General features: G+C 43.7%; 1 pseudogene; it reads left to right on the top strand.

The window, feature by feature from the left end:
* Positions 1–21,260, top strand: part of LOC123409028 — a 65,522-nt pseudogene extending 44,262 nt beyond the window's left edge.
* The last annotated feature ends 4,396 nt before the right edge of the window (positions 21,261–25,656 follow it).

Consider the following 25,656-nt stretch of genomic DNA (forward strand, 5'->3'; position numbering starts at 1 on the left):
CCAAAACGGTTCGGAGAATGGTGCTTTGAGCAAGGAGATTGAAAATCACAACCAAGTGAGCAAGAACACGAGTTTGAGCTGGGAAACAATTTTTTCTGGAGGTGGAAGAAGAGGATGTGAGCTGGAATGAGTGAAGGGGGTCCATGTGGGCCCCACAAGCTTGCTAGCCGCCACTAGGGGGGTGGCGGTGGCAGGGCTTGTGTCCCACTGGTCTAGCCCCCAGGCCAGCTCTCAGGCCCAATAATTTTCAAATATTCCAGAAAAAAACATACTAAATTTTCAGGACCATCGGAGAACTTTTATTTTCGAGGTATTTTTCTTTGGGACGCTAAAACAGAAAACAGGAAAAACTAAACTAAATCCATCATTTTTCTTCTAAGCAACAGAAAATGAAAGCTCAAAACAGAGATATGTGACTCTTTGATTCATCCATTTCATGGTCATCGAAAGAAATCCGTCAATGGGGTTGATCAAGTCCTCATCACAAAACCTTCTCGAATCGCAATAGAGAATGGAGAATTTTCGAATAGCCACTAAGTCACCTCAATGGGGATATGTACCTCCCCAACAAGCAAATCATACTTCATCTTGACACGAGGAATAGGGCATTCAAAGCTCCCAATAAGAATCGATGAAGTCTTTTCGATAGCATTGATGCAATGTACTTGATATCGTTTCTTCGGAAAGTGCACTATGTGCTCATTACCGTTGACATGGAAAGTGACATTGCCTTTGTTGCAATCTATAACAGCCCCTGCAGTGTTTAAAAAGGGTCTTCCGAGGATGATAGCCATGGCATCATCCTCGGGAATATCCAAGATAACAAAGTCTGTTAAGATAGTGGTGTTAGCCACCACAACAGGCACATCCTCGCAAATGCTGATAGGGAAAGCAGTTGATTTGTCGGCCATTTGCAGAGAAATTTCAGTGGGTGTCAACTTATCCAATTCAATTCTACGATAAAGAGAGAGCGGCATAACACTAACACCGGCTCCAAGGTCACATAAGGCGGTTCTTACGTAGTTTCCTTTAATGGAACAAGGTATAGTGGGCACTCCGGGATCACCAAGTTTCTTAGCAGTTCCACCTTTGAAAGTGTAATTGGCAAGCATAGTGGAGATCTCAAGATCTAGTATCTTCCGTTTATTAGTCATGATATCTTTCATGTACTTGGCATACGGAGACATTTTGAGCATATCAGTTAACCGCATCTGCAGAAAGATGGGTCTTATCATCTCAACGAAGCGCTCAAAATCCTCATCATCCTTTTTCTTGGATGGCTTAGGAGGAAAGGGCATAGATCTCTGAACCCATGGCTCCCTTTCATTACCATGCTTCCTATAAGTGAAGTCATTCTTATCGTATCTCTTAGGTTATGGGTTATCACGATTAACCGTAGGTTCAATCTCCACATCCTCATCATTGCTAGGTTGAGCATTATTATGAACATCACTGTCCATATTGTCACCAGGTTCATGTTCATCACCAGATTGTGTTTCTGCATCAGACATAGAGATATCATTAGGTTCTTCAAGTGTGACAGTATTTGGTGAACTGGCATGTAGGTTTCTATCATCCTTCTTCTTCTCCTTAGGATGACTGGGTGTATCAGCATTAATTCCTTGAGAATCTTGATCAATTCTCTTAGGATGACCTTCGGGATACAAAGGTTCGTGAGCCATTTTGCCTCCTCTAGTAATGACTCTGACAGAGTTGTCATTTAATTCATTGAGCAGGTCATTCTGAGCTTTAAGTACTTGTTCTACCTGAGTAGTAGTCATAGAGGCATGTTTACTCAGAAGCTTCAGATCATTGACATTTCTGTCTACACAAGCACTTAAATGGCTAAGCATACGAGTACTTTGTTCCAAATGTCTCCTAACATAATCATTGAAACTCTCTTGTTTGGAAACAAAGTTGTCAAATTCATCAAAGCATAGGCTAGCAGGTTTGTCAAAAGGAATATCACTCTCATCAAACCTACGCAGAGAATTCACTTGTACTACTTGTATCGGGTTATCGAGACCATGGATCTCTTCGATAGGTGGTAGATTTTTGACATCTTCAGATCTAATGACTTTCTCTTGCGTAGATTTCTTGGCTTCTTGCATATCTTATGGACTGAGGAATAGAATACCTCTTTTCTTCGGAGTTGGCTTAGGAGGTGGTTCGGGAATAGTCCAAGCATTATCGTTGATCAAGATGTTATTCAGTAGGGTCTCAGCTTGTTCTACAGTTTGTTCCCTAAAAACACAATCGGCACAACTATCTAGGTGGTCTCTAGAAGCATCGGTAAGTGTGTTATAGAAGATATCAAGTATCTCGTTCTTCTTAAGAGGGTGATCAGGCAAAGCATTTTGTAGCTGGACGAGCTTCCCCCAAAGCTTGTTGGAGACTCTCTTCTTGGAGTTGAGCAAAGTTGTATATTTCCTACAAGGCAGCTTGCTTCTTATGGGCAAGGAAATATTTCTCACAGAAGTAATAGACCATATCCTGGGGCTACTCACACATCCAGGAGCAAGAGAGGTGAACCAGGCTTTAGCATCATCCTTTAAAGAGAAAGGAAATAGCTTAAGGATGTAGTAGTGGCGGATCTTCTCCTCACTAGTGAAAAGGGTGGCTATATCGTGTAGTTTGGTAAGATGGGCTACGACCATCTCAGACTCATAACCGTGAAAAGGATCAGATTCGACTAGAGAGATTATCTCAGGATCGACAGAGAATTCATAATCCTTATCGGTGATAAAGATAGGTGAAGTGGCAAACTTCGGGTCGTATTTCATCCTAGCTTTCAGAGATTTTTCCTTCCACTTGAGAAGTAATTTCTCAGCGTCATAGGCATCCTTACACGCAAGAAAATCCTCAACTATCTCTCCCTCCATAACGTAACCCTCAGGTATATCAGGCAATTCATATCTAGGAGAGCTAGATCTAGCAGGAGCAAAAGCATGTTCTATCTCAATAGTATCGACAGTTTCAGAAGCATTACGAGCATTGGCAGTAACTCTAGCAATATGAGCATCTAGGAATACCCCTAGTGGAACTTCAGGCAAAGTAGTATCTCTAGCAATATCAAGCATAGCATCATCACGCATAGCATCTCTAGCATCATCAGGCATAGCATCTCTAGCAGTATCAGGCAAAGGAGTATCAGGCATAGCATCATAAGCATCACCAGGCATAGCATCTCTAGCAGTATCAGGCAAAGCAGTATCAGACATAGCATCATAAGCATCATCAAGCACAGGCGACATATCAAGATTTCTAGCAGGAGGTGATGTCGCAAACTTACTCATAACTGAAGGTGAATCAAGTGCAGAGCTAGATGGCAGTTCCTTACCTCCCCTCGTAGTTGAGGACAAGACTTTGGTTTTTGGATCCTTCAGATTCTTCATAGTGATCAACAAATATAAATCCCAAGTGACTCAGAGAATATAGCAATACTTCCCCGGCAACGGCGCCAGAAAAATGTTGATTCCGTGAGAACAGACCTTCCCCTGCAACGGCACTAGAAGGATGCTGCTAGCACTCCCCGACAATGAAACTAGAAGAATGTTGTTGGCGGCCCACTAGCGCGTGGGATCACAATAGTTTTCGAGGGTAGAGTATTCGACCAAATTTGTTGATCACCAATAGGAGGTGAGAGAATACTCTCAAGTATTAGCATCTCAATGTGTCAGATTCAACCACACCTGAAAGATTAGTATCTGCAAGCAAAGTAGTAACAACAAAGTAGTATCATAACAACGGTGTCAGAAACGATCTGTTGACGACAGACTACTCCTAACGATTGTATCAATGGCGCAAGAAGTTGCCCGTTGACGGAAATTGTCTGTTCCCATCAACGACTAGCGTATCAAGATTGTAGCAGGTAGCAGCAGTGTAACGAGCAGCAGCAGTGGCAAGGAACAGCAATAGTGACAGCAGTAGCAAGTAGCAACAGTAGCAAGCGACAGTAGTAGCAACAGTAGCAGCACAGCAAGACAAGTAACAGCAGCAGAGCAGGACAAGTAACAGCAGCAGTAGGACAAACTCGTAGGCAATGGGTCGGTGATTTGTTTGGTTGATATTCATCATGCAACAATTATAACACGGAGAGATATGTGGCTAGTTCCCGTTCGTCAATGTGATATAGGCATGCATTCCGTGTGTCGTCATACGTGTTTAGGGAAAAGGACTTGCATGACATCTATTGTCCATCCCTCCCGCGGCAGCGGGGTCCAAATGGAAACTACGGGATATTAAGGTTCTCATTTTAATAAAGAACCGGACCAACGCATTAGCACTTGGTGAACACATGAACTCCTCAAACTAAGGTCATCACCGGGAGTGGTTCCGGTTATTGTCACTCCGGGGTTGCCGGATCATAACACATAGTAGGTAACTACAACTTGCAAGATCAGATCTAAAACACACATATATTGGTGACAACATAATAACTTCAGATCTGAAATCATGGCACTCGAGCCCTAGTGACAAGCATTAAGCATGGCAAAGCAGTAGCAACATCAATCTCAGAACATAGTGGATACTAGGGATCAATCCCCGCAAAACTAACTCGATTACATGATAGATCTCATCCTACTCATCACCGCCCAACGAGCCTACGAGTAGATTACTCACGAACGACGAAGAGCTTCATGGAATTGGAGAGGGAAGAAGGTTGATGATGACGATGGCGACGATTTCCCCTCTCCAGAGCCCAAAACGGACTCCAGATCTGCCCTCCAGATGAAGAACAGGATGTGGCGTCGCCTCCGTATCGCAAACGCGACGAAATCTTCTCTCTTGATTTTTTATGGGACGAAAGTGAACTTATAGAGCTGAGATTGGGGGCAGCAGAGCCACGTGGGCCCCACAAGCTTGCCATCCGCCACCAGGGGGTGGCGGCTACACGGCTTGTGGCCCACTGGCCCATCCTCTCCGGTGGATCTTTGCGCAGGTATTTTTTATATTTTCCAGAAATATTCTCCATAAATTTTCAGGACGTTCTCAGAACTTTCATTTCTGCACAAAAACAACACCTAGGCAATTCTGCTGAAAACAGCGCCACTCCAGGTTAGTTCCATTCAAATCATGCAAATTAGAGTCCAAAACAAGGGCAAAAGAGTTTGGAAAAGTAGATACGATGGAGACATATCAGGGATCAATCCCTGTCAAGAACTAACTCGATTACATGATAGATCTCATCCAACTCATCACCGTCCAGCTAGCCTACGATGAGATTACTCACGAACGATGAAGAGCATCATGGAATTGTCGATGGAGAAAGGTTAATGATGACGATGGCGACGATTTCCCCTCTTCGGAGCCCGAAACGGACTCCAGATCTGCCCTCCAGATGAAGAACAGGATGTGGCGGCGCCTTCGTATCGCAAAACCCGATGAAACCTTCTCTCTGATTTTTTTCCACGCGAAACGGAAGATATAGGACTGAGATTGGGGGCGGTGGTGCCACGTGAGCCCCACAAGCCCTCATGGCGCAGCCATAGGGGGTGGCCGCGACCCAGGGGCTTGTGGCCCACTGGAACGCCCCCTCACGTGGAACTTTGTGCAGGTATTTTTCTTTTATTCCAGAAAAAATCTCCGTAAATTTTCAAGACGTTCCGAGAACTTTCTTTTCTGCACAAAAACAACACCATGGCAATTCTGCTGAAAACAGCGCCAGTCCGGGTTAGTTCCATTGAAATCATGCAAATTAGAGTCCAAAACAAGGGCAAAAGAGTTCAGAAAAGTAAATACGACAGAGACGTATCAACTCCCCCAAGCTTAAAGCCTTGCTTGTCCTGAAGCAACTCAGTTGACAGACTGAGAGATAGAAAAGAAAAACTTTGACAAACTCTATTTGATCTTGTTGTTGCAACTATGTCTAACTCACAACCAGAATTTCAGCAACATCACAAGCAAACCACATAAGCAAATGACATCTAGGTCTCACGGTAAACTCATATCAATGGCATAATCGACTAGCGAGCAAATAATAATAAGCCTCAAACGTCAACACTTCAATCAAAACAACATGAAGCAGTACGAATAGATGGTATCTCGCTAGCTCTTTCTGAGACCGCAAAACATAAATGCAGAGCACCTTAAAAGACCAAGGGCCGACTAAACATTGTAATTCATGGTAATGAAGATCCAGTCATAGTCATACTCAACACAGTTAAAAGCAAAGCATAAAAATGAAAGAGGTGCTCTCTAATTGGTGCTTTTTGTAAGAGGAGGATGACTCAACAGGAACATAAATAGACAGGCCCTTCGCAGAGGGAAGCATTGATTTGCAGAGGTGCCAGAGCTCAAGCTTTGAAAACAGAGATAATAATTTTGGGTGGCATGCTTTCATTGTCAACGCAATGACTAGGAGTTCTCAACTTCTTCCACGCTACACATGCTATAGGCAGTTCCCAAACAGAAAATTAAAGTTTTGACTCCCCCACCACCAATCAATCACACTCCACGGCTAGCCAAATCCTTGGGTACCGTCCAAACCAACATTAATCCTGGGGGAGTTTTGTTTGCAATTATCTTTTCGATTTGAGTATGGAACTGGGAATTCCAATTACCAGCCCCTTTCTCGTGAATGATAGTGAATAAACACATATCGAGGATAACACGCCTAGCATGGAAGATACCAATAGCCCTCTGTCACCACATGAGCAGTTCGGGCATGCAAAACAGATTATTTCTTGAAGATTTAGAGAGTGGCACATGAAGTTTACTTGGAACGGCAGGTAGATACCGCACATAGGTAGGTATGGTGGACTCATATGGCACAACTTTGGGTTTATGGAGGTGGATGCACAAGCAGTATTCCCGCTTAGTACAAGTGAAGGCTAGCAAAAGACTAGGAAGCAACCAACTAGAGAGTTACAACGGTCATCAAAATGCATTGAGGGTAACTAACATTGAGTGCAAGCATGAGTAGGACATAAATCACCATGAACATGAACATCATAGAGGCTATGTTGATTTTGTTTCAACTACATGCGCGAACATGCGCCAAGTCAAGCCACTTGAAACATTCAAAGGAGGATACCATCCTATCATAATACATCATAGTCATCTCAACATTCATGTGGGCATCCAAGACAAACCATTATAAGCTCCTAGCTAAATAAGCATGTCATAAGCAACTATGATCTCTAAGTTGTCATTGCAAACATGTTTCTCTCACGACAAAGCTGAATCAGGCATGATGAGCTAGTCATATTTACAAAAACAAAATAGGTCGAGTTCATACCAGCTTTTCCAGGCTCAGTCACTTTATCATATATCGTCATTATTGCCTTTCACTTGCACGACTGAACGATGTGAACAATAATAAGCGTGCTCATGCATTGGACTAAAGCTGGAATCTACAGGCAAACACAAAGGAGAAGACAAAGTAATATGGCTCTTTGAAAGCTAAATAGGTATGCATGCAAGAGCCACTAAACATTGTAACCAATATCTTCTACCTTGACCCAAAGAAAAAGAAAACTATCTACACGGGAAAGCTCCCAACAAGCAAAAGAAGAAAAAGAAAATATTTTTGGTTTTTCTCAAACTAGACAGACACACTAAAAGATAACAAGAAAAAGAAAATAAACTAGCATGGATGATACAGTGGCAAAGTGTGAACACCACTAACAAAGTGAAAGCATAAGCAAGAATGTAAAGTCAGTGAGAACACGTACTCCCCCAAGCTTAGGCTTTTGGCATAACTTGGTCTACTCCCAAGGAGGGAAATAACTAGCTCCGGGGTACTCCGGAGTGGACTGAGGATACCACTATTGTGTGAGGTCCTCTGGCTCCCACTGATAAACTGGCGTCTGGTACTCGACTGGTGGCTCGGGCACGGGCACCTGTGGTTGGGCCAAGCCCCAATATGCGTAGATGTCCGAGGGCATAATAGTGTACCTGCCTGCATGAAGATTGAACAAAGAAGGAGCAGGCAAAGTAATAGCCTCACGAGTACCCTGACTAAAGACCAGGTTATAAATCATCCTTCTACTTGCATCTCTATCTAGAAAGTCATGGCGAACCATGCTATCGTAATCTAGATATCTATCGGGAAGAAGCATCTCTTCTTCCTCCTCGAGTCTAATGGGTATCTCAACGTGTCTGCCAAGACGGGTAGCGTAGATACCTCCATAGACAACACCTTTAGAACGGTTAAGGTTCAATCGTTGAGCTACTATAGCGCCCAAGCTATAAGTTTTATCGTTATAAAGGGCTTCGCGCAATATCGCAAGATCTGGGGAACTAAGTGACTCAGCTTTCCCACGGCTAATCAAACATTTTCCCACGAATAGTGAGAAGTACCGAAGCACGGGAAAATGAATGCTAGCAGCTCTAGCGCAGGACACTCCTCTCTCCTCTCCTACAACAATTATACCGATGAAATCTTCCAAGTCCCGTGGACGAGGTTCATGAATATCCCCAACATAAGGTAATTTGCAAACATTGCAAAAATCCTGGAGTGACATGTGCTGGGGGACATCATAAAGTTTAAACTCAACCATAGGAGGATTCTTCCTCGGATAGAAGTTAAAGCTTTGTACGAAGATATTAGTGATGAGGAGGTATTGCGAACACTTATCTTCAACGAAGGAGGTAAGGCCTGCGTTCTCCACCAAGTGATAAAAGTCCTCATAAATTCCAACGGCGCGTAAGAACACGTCGCTTGGCCACTCACACGCTTGAACTTCCGCGGCTCGAGGGACCGGATACTTGGGCTTCTTCTCACTCTCATCATCCTTGGGGTCACGGCTTGACGAGCCTCTCAAGAACCTCGTCATCTTTTCCCTTTCTATCTCTGAAAATTTCTGAATTTTTTTAGTGATTCTAAGGGAAGGTGAATAAGGCTCAACAAAACTTGTAGCAACTACTCCAACTAGTGCCTAGAGACCATATTACGCATCAAAACTACTTGGGACCAGCTAGAATCAGCATACAAAGCGCAAGAACATGGTCACCAAGGCAGCAAAAATACGCGGAGTATAAGGCACTAGAGCAAAAACTAATTGGACCAATGGAGGAGTCACTTACCAAGGAGTAATTTCCCCAAAACAGTTCAGAGAATGGTGATTTGAGCAAAGATATCGAAAATCCCAGCAAGAGGAGCAAGAACACGGTTTTGAGCTGTGAAACGATTTTTTCTGGAGGTAGGAGAACTGGATGGGAGCAAGAATGAGTGGAGGGGGTGCCTGTGGGCCCCACAAGCCTGGGTGGCGCTACCAGGGGGTGCCCGCGCCCCTAGGGCTTGTGGCCCACTGGTGTGGCCCCCAGACAGACTCTTTGTCCCAGTATTTTTCAAATATTCCAGAAAAAATCATACTTGATTTTCACAGTGTTCGGAGAACTTTGATTTTCGAGGTACTTTTCTACCGGACGCTAAAATAGAAAACAGGGAAAACTAAACTAAATCTATTATTTTTCTTCTAAGCAACCTAAAGTGAAAGCTTGGAATAGAGGTTTGTGACTCCTCGATTCATCCATCTCATGGTCATCGAAAGAAATCCGTCAATGGGGTTGATCAAATCCCCTCGACAAAACTTTCTCGAATCGCAAAAGGAGACGGAGAATTTTCGAATAGTCACTAAGTCACCTCAATGGGGATGTGTATCTCCCCAACCAACAAGTCATACTTCATCTTGACAAGAGGAATAGGGCATTCAAAGCTCCCAATAAGAATCGATGAAGTCTTTTCGATAGCATTGATGCAATGTACTCGATATTGTTTCTTCGGAAAGTGAACCGTATGATCATTACCGTTGACATGGAAAGTGACATTGCCTTTGTTGCAATCTATAACAGCCCCTGGGGTGTTTAAAAAGGGTCTTCTGAGGATGACACCCATGGCACCGTCCTCAGGAATATCCAAGATAACAAAGTCTGTTAACATAGTGGTGTTAGCAACCACAACAGGCACATCCTCGCAAATGCCGATAGGGAAAGCAGTTGATTTGTCGGCCATTTGCAGAGAGATTTCAGTGGGTGTCAATTATCCAGTTCAAGTCTACGATAAAGAGAGAGAGGCATAACGCTAACACCGGCTCCAAGGTCGCATAACGTTGTTCTAACGTAGTTGCCTTTAATGGAGCAAGGTATAGTGGGCACACCGGGATCACCTAGTTTCTTAGGAGTTCCACCCTTGAAGGTATAGTTGGCAAGCATGGCGGAGATCTCAAGATCAGGTATCCTCCTCTTATTAGTCACAATATTTTTCATGTACTTAGCATACGGAGACATCTTGAGCATATCCGTCAAACGCATCTGTATAAAGACAGGTCTAATCATTTCAACGAAGCGCTCAAAATCCTCATCATCCTTTTTCTTGGATGGTTTTGGCAGAAAGGGCATGGGTTTCTGAACCCATGGTTCCCTTTCTTTACCATGCTTCCTAGCAGTGAAGCCATTCTTATCGTATCTCTTAGTCTTAGGCTGTGGGTTATCAAGATCAACACTAGGTTCAATCTCCACATCCTTTTCATTGCTAGGTTGAGCATCAACATGAACATCACTATTGATATCATCATTAGGCTCATGTTCATCACCAGATTGTGTTTCAGCATCAGAGACAGAGGCATCGTTTGGACTCTCAGGTGTAGCAGCAACAGGGTTGCTAGCGTGCAGGTTCCTATCATCTTTCTTCTTCTTTCTCGGATGACTTGGTGCATCTGTGCTAACTCCTTGATAATCTTGTTCAACTCTCTTCGGATGATCCTCAGGATACAAAGGTTCCTGGGTCATTCTACCGCCTCTAGTGACGACTCTGACGGCATTGTCATTACACTCCTTGAGCAAGTCACTCTGAGCTTTAAGTACTTGTTCTACCCGAGTAGTAACCATAGAGGCATGTTTACTCAGAAGCTTTAGATCATTGACATTTCTGTCCACACAAGCACTTAAATGACTAAGCATACAAGCATTCTTTTCCAATTTTCTGCTAACATAATCATTGAAACTCTGTTGTTTGGCAACAAAGTTATCAAATTCATCCATGCATAGGCTAGAAGGTTTATCAAAAGGAATATCATTCTCATCAAACCTACGCAGAGAATTTACTTCTACTACTTGTATCGGGTTATCGAGACCATGGATCTCTTCGATAGGTGGTAGATTTTTGACATCTTCAGATTTAATGCCTTTCTCTCACATAGATTGCTTGGCTTCTTGCATATCTTCAGGACTGAGGAATAGAATACCTCTTTTCTTTGGTGTTGGCTTAGGAGGTGGTTCGGGAATAGTCCAAGCATTCTCATTGCACAAGATGTTGTTCAATAGAATCTCAGCTTGTTCTATAGTTCGTTCCCTAAAAACACTACCGGCACAACTTTCTAGGTGGTCTTTAGAAGCATAGGTAAGTCCATTATAGAAGATATCAAGTATTTCATTCTTCTCAAGAGCGTGATCAGGAAACGCATTTAGTAGCTGGATAAGCCTCCCCCAAGCTCATGGGAGACTCTCTTCTTTAGCTTGAGCAAAGTTGTATATTTCCTGCAAGGCAGCTTGCTTCTTATGGGCAGGGAAATATTTTTCAGAGAAGTAGTAGACCATATCCTGGGGGCTATGCACACATCCAGGAGCAAGAGAAGTGAACCAGGTCTTAGCATCATCCTTTAGCGAGAAAGGAAACAGCTTGAGCATATAGTAGTGGCGGATCTTTTCCTCACTAGTGAGTAGGGTGGCTATATCATGCAGTTTGGTAAGATGGGCTACAACCGTTTCAGACTCATAACCATGAAAGGGTTCAGATTCGACTAGAGTGATTAACTCAGGGTCGACAGAGAATTTGTAATCCTTATCGGTCACAAAGATAGGCGAAGTGGCAAACTTTGGGTCGTATTTCATCCTAGCGTTTAGAGATTTTTTTTCCACTTGCGCAGAAGTTTCTCAACATCATAGCTATCCTTAGATGCAAGAAAGTCCTCAGCTATCCCTCCCTCCATAACATAGCGCGTATCAGGCATAACACGCAATTCAGGCATAGTAGCAGGTTCTACTTCAATAGTATCAGCAGTTTCAGAAGTATCATCACATCTAGCAGCAACTCTAGCAATATGTGCATCAAGGAATGCACCTAGTGGCAAAGCAGTATCAGGCATAGTATCAAGCATAGCGTCATCAGGCATAGTATCAAGCATAGCATCATCAAGCATAGGCGACATATCAAGATTTCTAGCAGGAGGCGATGTCGCAAACTTACTCAAAACTGAAGGTGAATCAAGTGCAGAGCTAGATGGCAGTTCCTTACCTCTCCTCGTAGTGGAAGGTAGGATTTTAGTTCTTGGATCTTTCGGATTCCTCATTGTGATCAACAGATGTCAATCCCAAGTGACTCAGAGAATATAGATGTGCCTCCCCGGCAACGGCGCCAGAAAAAGCCTTGATGTCCCACAAGCGTATGGGATCACAACAGTTTTCGAGGGTAGAGTATTCAATCCAAATTTATTGATTTGCTCACAAGGGGAAGCTAAAGAATATTCACAAGTATTAGCAGCTAAGTTGTCAATTCAACCACACCTGAAAGATTAGTGTCTGCAAGCAAAGTATCAGTAGCAACGTAGTATGATAGCAACGACACCAGAAAAAGCTTTGACAATTCCCAGCAACAGCGCCAGAAAAAGCCTTGTTGACGGGATGTTGGTGCCAACAAAGTCTTGCGACAAGTAACAGCGGAGTAGCAAGGAACAGTAGTAGCAGCAGCAAAGTAACAAGTAACAGCAGTAGTGACAGCAGCAAAGTGACAGCAGCAGCAAAGTGGCCCAATCCCTCTTGTAGCAAGGCACAAACCTAGGCAAACTAACATAGCGAGAACGAGTAATAAAAGACTCGTAGGCAGTGGATCGGTGATCAAAGTTGTTAGAATCATGACACAAGTCTTAGAATCTTACGATCTTACGATCCAAACTAACCCCTCCGATTCTATGATTTTGCTCATAGAATCTAAGTTTCTACGATCCTGGTAGTTAAGATTCTATGATTTATGATCCTTGCAACGGAGCTCCGATCCGAATCAGAATCGCGATTCTGACAACTTTGTCGATGATGGATGAGTGTGACGGATGTGATTCATCATGTAACAGCTATAACATGGAGAGATATGTGGCTAGCTCCCGTTCATCAATCTAATGTAGGCATGTATTCCGTATGAAGTCATACGTGCTTAGGGAAAAGAACTTGCATGACATCTATTGTCCATCCCTCCCGTGGCACTGGGGTCCTAATGGAAACTACGGGATATTAAGGTTCTCCTTTTAATAAAGAACCGGACCAACGCATTAACACGCGGTGAATACATGAACTCCTCATATTATGGTCATCTCCGGGAGTGGTTCCGGCTATTGTCACTCCGGGGTTGCCGGGTCATAACACATAGTAGGTGACTACAACTTGCAAGATAGGATCTAAAACACACATATATTGGCGACAATATAATTGGTTCAGATCTGAAATCATGGCACTCGGGCCCTAGTGACAAGCATTAAGCATAGCAAAGTAGTAGCAACATCAATCTAGAACATAGTGGATACTAGGGATCAATCCCCGTCAAGAACTAACTCGATTACATGATAGATCTCATCCAACTCATCACCGTCCAGCAAGCCTACGATGAGATTACTCAAGAACGATGAAGAGCATCATGGAATTGTCGATGGAGAAAGGTTGATGATGACGATGGCGACGATTTCCCCTCTCCGGAGCCCGAAACGGACTCCAGATCTGCCCTCCAGATGAAAAACAGGATGTGGCGGCGCCTCCGTATCGCAAAACGCGATGAAACCTTCTCTCTGATTTTTTTTTCCCAGGCGAAACGGAAGATATAGGACTGAGATTGGGGGCGGTGGTGCCACGTGGGCCCCACAAGCCATCATGGGGCGACCATAGGGGGTGGCCGCGGCCCACGAGCTTGTGGCCCACTCGCACGCCCCCTCACGTGGAACTTTGCGCAGGTATTTTTCTTTTATTCCAGTAAAAATCTTCGTAAATTTTTAGGACGCTCCGAGAACTTTCATTTCTGCACAAAAACAACACCATGGCAATTCTGCTGAAAACAACGTCAGTCCGGGTTAGTTCCATTCAAATCATGCAAATTAGAGTCCAAAACAGGGGCAAAAGAGTTCAGAAAAGTAGATACGACGGAGACGTATCATGAAGCACTACAGCAAAATTATCTAGCTCAAACGATATAAGTGAAGCTCATGGGAGAAAAATTATCTAGCTCAAAAGATATAAGTGAATCACATGCAATCTAAATTGGCTAGCTCAAAAGATATAAGTGAAGCACATGGGAGCTAAATTGCCTAACTCAAAAGATATAAGTGAAGCTCATTGAGTATTCTAACAAATTCACGATGAGTGCATGTCCCTCTCAAAAGGTGTGCAGCAAGGATGATTGTGATAAAACAAAAGCAAAGACTCCTATAATACACGACGCTCCAAGCAAAACACATATCATGTGGTAAATAAAAATATAGCTCCAAGTAACGTTACCGATGGATTGAAGACGAAAGAGGGGATGCCTTCCCGGGGCATCCCCAATCTTAGGCTTTTTGGTGTCCTTGAATTTGGCTTGGGATGACGTGCGCATCCCCAAGATTAGGCTCTTTCCACTCTTTATTCCATTGCCCATAAGAACATCACCCAAAACTTGAAAACTTCACAACACAAAACTTAATTAGAAACTCATGATATCATTAGCATAAGAAAACAAACCACCAACTTTTTAGGCACTGTGGTAAACTTAATTCCCATTTATATTGATGTTATATTACTGTATTCTCACTTCTCCGTGGCTCGTACCCCCGATACTAACCATAGTTTCATCAATATAAGCAATCAACACAACAAAAACAGAATCTGTCAAAAACAGAACAGTCTGTAGAAATATGTATATTTCATATACCTCTGCTATCCCAAAAATTCTGAAACAATTATGAAAATTAGGTAAATTTGCATATCAATCAGAAGCAAAAAGAATCAACTCAAAATCTCCTTCTGGATAGGAATTAAAAATAATTTCGTGAGCACAAAGTTTCTGTCTTTTTTCAGCATGATTAAACAACTATCACCAAAACTAATCATAAGGTTCTACTTGGCACAAACACTAATTAAAACATAAAAACACAATCATAACAGAATCATGATGGTGTGGACTCAACAAAATAGAAAGTAAAAAAGCAAAAATAAATTTATTCATTGGGTTGCCTCCCAACAAGCGCTATTGTTTAACGCCCTTAGCAAAGCGTTAGGCAATAGAATCAAGTATTGTCATCTTTAGTTCTCAAACCACTCATACCATCATAATTACTAGGGAGTTCTTTAATTTTATCAATAATTATACTCCTAGATAGGCAACAAAGATAATCATTAGTGATGATAGTTTTTTTAAGATATCAAGATAGGTAGGGTGAACACTCAACATTTTAAGATCTTCATCTCTCTTACTAGATGGTTCAGCATTGTTTTTAGGAACATAAACAAGCTTAGTGGCCTTATTGTGGGCAAAATTTGGAGTGTTCTGAACAGCAGAAAAAGCGGAACCCAAGTTGGTTATAACATCCTCTAGTTTGCCAACTCTAGCGGAATCATGATCTGGTTTTTCGTTAACTATGGGTTCCTTCTCCTTTAAATTTTTCAAAGTCATTCCCACCTTGGATCCATATTGAGTGATTTTATTGTGGATCTTTTTATCCAAATTTTCAATGAGTTCTATCGTAGCAACTTTATTTTCAATAATATCCAGCCTACGCATCACATGTTCCAAAGTTACAGTAGTTCCATTAACCATGAGTGGGGGTGAGCCTACCAAATTTATTAAAGCACCATAAGAATCAACGGTATGGCTAGCCAAGAAATTTCCACCTACGATGGTGTCAAGAACATACCTATTGCAAGGTGAAATACCCACATAAAAATTGTGAAGTAAAATGGTAGTAGATTGCTTACGAGTATATCTATTCTGAGCATTGCAAATTCTATACCAAGCATCTTTTAAGTTTTCTCCCTCATTTTGTTTAAAGTTAAGAACCTCGCTCTCGGGAGTAATGATCATAGCGATAGGACTAGCCATAAGGGTAAGTAGACTAACCCACACAAGCAAACAGAAAGTAAGCGAAAGAAAGGGGCGAACAAAAAAGGCAAAATAAAGAAAGGCGAATATTTTTGTGAATTTTGTTTTAGAAGTGGGGAAGAGGAAAACGAGAGGCAAATGGCAAATAATGTAAATGCAAGAGATGAGTTTGCGATATGTACTTGGTAGATATGCTTCACTTCAATACTCCCCAGCAACGACGCCAGAAATTCTTCCTGCTACTTCTTGAGCTTGTGTTGGTTTTTCCCTTGAAGAGGAAAGGGTGATACAGCAAAGTAGAGATAAGTATTTCCCTCAGTTTGAGAACCAACGTATCAATCCAGTAGGAGTATCAAGACGAGGCACCAAGGCACCTGCGCAAATACAAACAAACTTGCACCCAACACGATAAAGGGGTTGTCAATCCCTTTACGATTACTTGCAAAGTGAGATCTGATAGTGATAATAGGTAAATATAAATAAATAAAAGTGCAGCAAGGTATTTTTGGTATTTTTATATGTAGATATGAATATATAATATGTAAAATAGACTCGGTGGGCCATAGTGTTCACTAGAGGCTTCTCTCATGATAGCAAGTATTACGGTGGGTGAACGAATTACCATCGAGCAATTGATAGAATCGCGCAAAGTCATGATGATATCTAAGGCAATGATTATACATATAGGCATCACGTCCGAGACAAGTAAACCGATACTTTCTGCATCTAATACTATTACTCCACACATCGACCGCTATCTAGCATGCATCTAGTGTATTAAGTTCATAACAAACAGAGTAACGCCTTAAGCAAGATGACATGATGTAGAGGGATAAATTCATGCAATATGACATAAACCCCATATTTTTACCCTTGCTGGCAACAACACGATGCGTGCCTCGCTACCCCTTCTGTCACTAGATGAGGAGACCGCATGGTATGAACCCAAAACCAAGCACTTCTCCCATTGCAAGAATTATGTATCAAGTTGGCCAAACGAAACCCATAACTCGAAGAGAATTACAAGGATACGAAATCATGCATATAAGAAATCAGAGGAGACTCAAATAATATTCATAGATAATCTGATCATAAATCCACAATTCATCGGATCTTGACAAATACACCGCAAAAGAAAGTTACATCGGATAGATCTCCATGAAGATCATGGAGAACTTTGTATTGAATATCCAAGAGAGAGAAGAAGCCATCTAGCTTCTAGCTATGGACCCGAAGGTCTATGGCGAACTACTCACGCATCATCGGAGAGGTGATACATCTGCAACGTATCTATAATTTTTGATGGTTTCATGCTATTATCTTGTCAAACTTTGGATGTTTTGCATGCCTTTTATTTATTTTTTGGACTAACGTATTAACTCAGTGCCAAGTACCAGTTCCTGTTTTTTCCATGTTTTTGACCCCTTTCAGAGGAGATTTTGAAACGGAGTCCAAACGGAAGAAAATCCCCAAAAAGTTTTTTCTGGAACGGAAGAAGATAGGGGAGCTTGGGAGCCAAGGCAGGGGAGCCCCAGGGGCCCCACAAGCCTCCACCCCGCGGCCAGGGGGAGGCCGCGCCATCCAGGCTTGTGGGCCCCCTAAGCGTCCCCTGACCTAGGGGTTGCGCCTATATATTCCCTAAAAATCCCAAAAAAATCAGGAGATCATCGAAAGTACTTCTCCGCCGCCGCAAGCTTCTGTCTCCGCAAGATCCCATCTGGGGCACGTTCTAGTGCCCTGCCGGAGGGGGGATTCGGACACGGAGGGCTTCTCCATCAATACCATGACCTCTCCGATGATGCGTGAGTAGTTCACCATAGACCTACAGGTCCATAGCTAGTAACTAGATGGCTTCTTCTCTCTCTTGGATCTTCAATACAAAGTTCTCCATGATCTTCATGGAGATCTATCCGATGTAATATTCTTTTGCGGTGTGTTTGTCAAGATCCGATGAATTGTGGATTTGTAATCAGATTATCTATGAATCTTATTTGAGTTTCTTCTGGTCTCTCTTATGCATGATTTCATATCCTTGTAATTCTCTTTGAATTGTGGGTTTTGTCTGGCCAACTAGATCTATGATTCTTGTAATGGGAGAAGTGCTTGGTTTTGGGTTCATACCGTGCGGTGACCTCACCCAGTGACAAAAGGGGCAGCGAGGCATGCTGCGGCAACAAAAGTCCTTCCCTGGCGCTTAGGAATTCTTCTTGTTACTTCTCTGATTTGTGTTGGTTTTTCCCTTGAAGAGGAAAGGGTGATGCAGCACAGGAGCAGTAAGTATCTCCCTCAGTTTGAGAACCAAGGTATCAATCCAGAAGGAGGGCCTCGTCAAGTCCAAAGTACCTGCGCAAACACAAACAAACTTGCACCCAACGCTTCAAAGGGGTTGTCAATCCCTTCAAGATTGTTTGCAAAGTGAGATCTGAAGGCGGAAAGTGCAACGAAGTAAAAAGTGTAAGGCTAAAAATATGGTGTGGAGTAGACCCGGGGGCCATAGTGTTCACTAGAGGCTTCTCTCAAAATAGAAAATATCATGGTGGGTGAACAAATTACTGTCGAGCAATTGATAGAACCGCGCAAAGTCATGACGATATCTAAGGCAATGATCTAGCATATAGGCATCACGTCCGAGACAAGTAGACCGATACTTTCTGCATCTACTACTATTACTCCACACATCGACCGCTATCCACCATGCATCTATTGTATCGAGTTCATGACGAACAGAGTAACGCTTTAAGCAAGATGACATGATGTAGAGGGATAATCTCAAACCAATGATGAAAAACCCATCTTTTTAACCTTGATGGCAACAACACGATACGTGCCTCGCTACCCCTTTTGTCACTGGGTGAGGTCACCGCACGGTATGAACCCAAAACCAAGCACTTCTCCCATGGCAAGAATCATAGATCTAGTTGGCCAAACAAAAACCACAACTCGAAGATAATTACAAGGATATGAAATCATGCACAAGAGAGATCAGAAGAAACTCAAATAAGATTCATAGATAATCTGATCATAAATCCACAATTCATCGGATCTCGACAAACACACTGCAAAAGAAGATTACATCGGACAGATCTCCATGAAGATCATGGAAAACTTTGTATTGAAGATCCAAGAGAGAGAAGAAGCCATCTAGTTACTAGCTATGGACCCGTAGGTCTATGGTGAACTACTCATGCATCATCGGAGAGGTCATGGTGTTGATGGAGAAGCCTTCCGTGTCCGAATCCCCCCTCCGGTAGGGCACCAGGACGTGCCGCAGATGGGATCTTGCGGAGACAGAAGCTTGCGGCGGCGGAAAAGTGATTACGATGTTCCCCTGATTTTTTGGGAATATTTGGGAATTTATAGGCGCAAGATCGAGGTCAGGGGACCTCCAGGGGGCCCACAAGCCTGCATGGCACGCCCCCCTGGCCGCGGGGTGGGGGCTTGTGGGGGCCCCTGGGGCTCTTCTGGCTTGGCCCCCAAGCTCTCCGATCTTCTTCCGTTCCAGAAAAAAATCTTTTCGGGGATTTTCTTCCGTTTGGACTCCGTTTCAAAATCTCCTCTGAAAGGGGTCAAAAACATGGAAAAAACAGGAACTGGCACTAGGCACGGGATTAATAAGTTAGTCCCAGAAAATAAATAAAACGCACGCAAAACATCCAAAGTTTGACAAGATAATAGCATGAAACCATCAAAAATTGTAGATACATTGGAGACGTATCAAGGAACGCATTGTGTTGTTGCCTTCAAGGGTAAAAAGATGGGGTTTTCATCATTGGTTTGAGATTATCCCTCTACATCATGTCATCTTGCTTAAAGCGTTACTCTGTTCGTCATGAACTCAATACACTAGATGCATGGTGGATAGCGGTCGATGTGTGGAGTAATAGTAGTAGATGCAGAAAGTATCGGTCTACTTGTCTCGGACGTGATGCCTATATGTATGATCATTGCCTTAGATATCGTCATGACTTTGCGCGGTTCTATCAATTGTTCGACAGTAATTTGTTCACCCACCGTAATACTTGCTATTTTGAGAGATGCCTCTAGTGAACACTATGGCCCCCAGGGTCTACTCCACACCATATTTTCAGCCTTACACTTTTTACTTCGTTGCACTTTCCGCCTTCAGATCTCACTTTGCAAACAATCTTGAAGGGATTGACAACCCCTTTGAAGCGTTGGGTGCAAGCTTTTTTATGTTTGTGCAGGTACTCTGGACTTGACGAGACCCTCCTTCTGGATCGATACCTTGGTTCTCAAACTGAGGGAAATACTTACTGCTCCTATGTTGCATCACCCTTTCCTCTTCAAGGGAAAAACCAACACAAGCCCAGCCTCTGTCAACGTGTCAATTTCTGGCGCTGTTGTCTGTGGGATAGCAAGAGGCAATGGAGTTGATGAAGAAGCCCTCCATATCTGAATCCCCCTCCAGCAGGGCACGAGAACGGTCCCCGAATGGGATCTCGCGGAAACATAAGCTTGCGGCGACGGAAAAGTATTTTCGTGGCTCTCTCTATTGGTTTGGGAATTTTAGGGAATTTATAGGCGAAAGAGGTAGGGCAAAGGAGGCATGAGGGGCCCACGAGCCTGCTAGGCGCCCCCCTGGGGCGTGCCTAGGGTGCTCATGGCCTCCTCTGTGGCCCTCTGCCTTGGTTCTCAAGTCTTCTGGATCCCTTCTGTTATGGAAAAAATCATCCCGAAGGTTTTATTCCGTTTGGACTCCGTTTAATATTCTTATCTGGAAAAGGTCAAAAACACGGAAAAACAGAAACTCGCACTGGGCACTGAGTTAATAGGTTAGTCCCAAAAATTATATAAAATAGCATATAAATGCATATAAAACATCCCAAGTTGATAATATAGTAGCATGGAACAATAAAAAATTATAGATACGTTGGAGATGTATCACATATGTCCGCTTTGTGCGACGGAAGAGGATTCTAATCACATCTTCTTCTCTTGCGTGTCCGTGCAATTCCTTTGGAGTTGTTTCCGCGAGGTGGTCAGTGGCACCTGGTGCCACACAAACTTCCCTGACATTCTCGCCCAACTCCAGGCTACGCCCCCTTTTGTCCGCCACACTAGGTGGCTGACGGTGGGGGCTCTACCTTGGACGCTATGGACTGTGCGGGATAAGCTTGTTATTCAACGTATTCCTCTTCGTCGTGCTACTGACGCGGTGTTCAAATTGTGCGGATATCTATAGCTCTGGCAGCCGCTTAGCCACTCGCGGGACCGAGACGCCATCAACTCCATCATCTCTCGTCTTCGTGTGATGGCTCTCCGCTTGGCATCGCTGCTCCCTCCGCCACCACCGGAGCCGGATTAGTGTTCCATTCTCTATTTTCCACGGCGGCTTGTTGTTTCTATTTGTTTGGGCTTGTTGTGTTGTGTCCACGGCGTAACCTTGGTACCGTGTGGTGTTGCTCTACCTCAGTGCGTCGTGTGTGTGATTTGATGTGACTGTTGTCGGGTGTTGTGGCTCAGTGGTTTGCTTTATCTATAAAGCGGGACGAAAGCCTTTTTCGGTAAAATCAGTCGGATGATTTTCGACTTCGTCATGCTCGTCTAGCGCCGTGCGATTGCACGCTATCCTATATAGTAGAGCGTCTCTCTGCCCCCATGTTGTGTGAAGTTGAGTGTTCTGTGACTGTTTAACAATACATTTTGTTTTTATTACTTGCACTTCAGACCTGATGCTTAGCCACATACATATAAATTTATTCCCTTTGTTCCTAGATATAAATATTTTTAGATGTTTCACTATAAGACCACATACGGATATATATAGACGTACTTTAGAGGGTAAATTCATTATTTTTTAGGGAGTATGTAGTACTACAAATAATCGCTCCATTGTCGTCATGGTCATCGAAGCATATGTACCATCGCAGCAGCTGGGCTGCCGGCGTAGCATCGTTGAAACATTCGTGCCATCATCGCAACACTACCACAACCGAGAAGCACTCCATCGAAGCAATCGGGCATTCATCGGTGCATCCCCGTGGTCAACACGCCATCGTAGAATCCTCAAAACAATCGAGCATTCGTCGGAGCATCATCGCGGTCATCGAAGCATGTTGTTATAGCATCGTCAAAGCAATCAGGCCTTGTTGGAGCATCATCGCGGTCGTCGAAACACGCCGTCGCAGCATTGCCAAAGCAATCGGGCGTTCGTCGGAGCATCGTCGCGGTCATCGAATCACGTTGTCGGGGCATCGTGAAAGCAATAGGGCCTTCGTCGGAGCATCGTCACGGTCATCGAAGCACGCCGTCACGGCATCGTCAAAGCAATCGAGCCTTCGTCGGAGCATCACCACGATCATCGAAGCACACCGTCACAGCATCGTCAAAGCAATCGAGCCTTCGTCGGAGAATCGTCGTGGTCATCAAAGCACGCGGTCACAACATCGTCAAAGCAATCGAGCTTTCATTGGAGCATCGCTGTGGTCTTCGAAGCACGCCGTCACAGCACCATGAAAGCAATTGAGCCTTCATCGGGGCATCACCGCGGTCATCGAAGCACGCCGTCGCAACATCGTCAAAGCAATCGAGGCTTCATCGGAGCATCGCTGTGGTCATAAAAGCACACGGTCACAACATCATAAAAGTCATCGAGCTTTCGTCGGAGCATCTATATGGTCATCGAAGCACGCTGTCGCATCATCATCAAAGCAATTGACCCTTCATCGGAGCATCCCCGCAGTCATCGAACCACACTTTCCCAGCATTGGCTCGATAGTTCAAAGCACGCCAGGATCATTGTTCGTTGCAACATGGGTGCGACTACTAAAGCATGCCATCACAACCTTATCGAAGCAGATGGGTTGTCGTTGTAGCATCATTTTGGTTGTCGGAAAACCCATTGCATTCATTGAATCATGCCCTTGCAACATCATCGAAGCAGCATGGTTGTCGTTGCAGCATGGTCGTGGCCGTCAAAGCACCCACTACGATCGTCGAAGCACGTTGTCGCAACCGTCGGACCACCCCTCACAACATTGTTATAGGCTTATAGCATCTTGCACAACGTCTATGCTCATCCATACGCAGCCAACTTGTTATTTTAGGGAATGGATGACTTGCTACCTAACTAATACTAGAAGTGCATACATAACTTACCTGAACTACAATCACCTAGCTGGTTTATATGTACGTTGCTGTAAATGGTGGAGCCGCTGCATGTGGTATTAGTTCTACCAGTCGCGTGGGATGGATTTGTGAAAGAAGTGTCCGTGGAAAGCACCTACGAAAAAAAGAATTGAACCAACTGGCTTGGATGGATCGAACGGCTTATAAGATGGTCTCTCCAGATGATCGAGTGGTCGGCGACCCGGCTGATCCTAGCGTGGATCAGTCGGATGATGCGTAGCATCCGCCAAACAAAAAACAATGTCCATGCTGACGAAACGTTGTCCCGATATTCAGGTCCCCCATCCCCTAGCTCTCACGTCGCCCCTCACGTGTGACAGAAGAGCGAACTAAACCTATCCCCGCCACCACCCTCCCTCCTACCTTCTTCCCACATGCGGGTCTTCCAAAGAAGGTGGCGGCGAGGCTTTGCTTCCCCACATCGTTGCCATAGGGGGGCGTCAATCTCGTCCGAGGATGGCGCCACAGGTGTTGGCCAGTGATGATGAGATGATGTATATACTTCTCGCACCTTGTTGGTTACCCCAAATGGAAGGTTGATATGTCGTCACTAGCAAGTTTTCCCTCACACGGAGACTGTGAAGTTTATCGAACTAGGAGGACTCCTAGGATCAACAAGTAGGTGTCTTCCACCCTGGCGCTAGCAGAAGACGTGGATCTGCACAGACAACAAATATCTTTGCTCCCAATGAGTACAAAGAGGTTGTCAATCTCTCCGGCCTTGTAGTTTGCAAATGATCAAAACACAAATGGGAAAGTAATAGTGATTGCAACGGAAAAGTAAATGAAAACGGTAAATGGTGGAGGTGTAAACAATGATGGTGATATGGACCAGAGTCACATGATGTTCACTAGTGATATCTCTCTCCCAAAAGACGATAAACAACTATGCTTGGGTAAACAATCATAGTTGGGCAACTGACAGAATTATGAATCTGCCGCAATGCTAATTATGCTACTTGATAGTTAGAGGTTCAACAGTAATTGACAATACGCCAAGACAAGTATACTGTTTATTCATCAGCATCTACTTACTAATCATCCACCTTGAGATATCTATCAAAAAAATCTCTCCGATATTAAGTTGCGAGCCCCACCCAAAGTGTAAACTCAAAGCAACGGACAACTGCATTAACGAACTATGCATAAGGTAAACAATCCTTGCAACCATGGTCACAAGAACCATTGTTTTCTCCCTGGTGGCAACATCAGATCCCCTAGCCTCATGTTTCTGTCACTCAAGCTAGACATCGAGGGGCATGAACCCACAATCATGCATAACGCTCCCTCTTGGAGTTACAATCTACTACTCGGCCAAAGCAATAAATAGCAATGGAGAACATGCATGAATTACTAAGGAACATAATATAGAAGGATAATCAAATATATAGCTCATAACAATCTGAACATAATCTCATAATCCATCGGATCCCAACAAACCGAGCATAGCAATATCAAGAGAATTACATAGATGCCTTGATCATGTAGGGAAGCTCACAAGGACTAACCATTGAAGCACAAGATTGGAGAGAAGACATCACATAGTTGCTGATCAAGGACCCATGGTCCAAGGAGGACTACTCACGGCACGTCCGGGAAGCGTCCATGGCGGTGGAGAAGCTCCCGAAGGTCAATCCTCCCTCCCGCAGAGTGTAGGGAAGAGGTCTCCTGACGCTCCCGATCTCGGAAGTGCTACGGCGGCAGAACGATGGAGAAATTTGCAATTCTGGAAGTTGTGGAAGGGTTTCCTCTTGCGACTCTATATATAGGCCAAAGGAGGGTACCGGAGGAGGTGGGGCCCACCCAGGCGGCCTCCTAGTGCGGCCTAGGGCCTGACCGCACCAGCAGGTTGCCTGGGCAGCCCCTGGCCCCCCTCGGGCCCATCTTTGGTCATCCGGAAGCTTCTATTTTGCTGATTTTTTATATATTTTTCCTGGAATTTTTCGGGCTTTGAAAAATTGGGTAAAAGCCCCTGCAAAATAGACATCAGCACACAGAAATTGGCACTGGGTGCAGTGAGTTAGTGTAGCATAACAGTGTCACATATGTGTAAAATGATTTAAAAGTGTAGCATAACATATAACATTGTCACCCAAAAGATTATGGAACAAGCACAAATTATAGATACGTTTGGGACGTATCAACATCCCCAAGCTTAATTTATGCTCGTCCTCGAGTAGATAAATGATAACACAATAATTTCTGTGGTGACATGCTAACACACATATAATAACTTCAAAGTAAAGCAAGTAAGATATGCAATTCAAGTCAAGACAATAACAAGCAAGAGTCTATATCTAGTATTGAGATTAGCAAAGTAAGAACATAAAGGTGCAAGAGGTCTCGCTATCTGTGACTCTAATGTCTCCAAATGGTGTTTGTGTGAAAGAAGTGGGAGATGGGTTGAGATCATAAAATATATTTTTAATTGAGAACTCAATCTACTAAAA

Source organism: Hordeum vulgare, chromosome 7H (assembly GCF_904849725.1).
Source record: "Hordeum vulgare subsp. vulgare chromosome 7H, MorexV3_pseudomolecules_assembly, whole genome shotgun sequence".
Classification (NCBI taxonomy): domain Eukaryota; kingdom Viridiplantae; phylum Streptophyta; class Magnoliopsida; order Poales; family Poaceae; genus Hordeum; species Hordeum vulgare.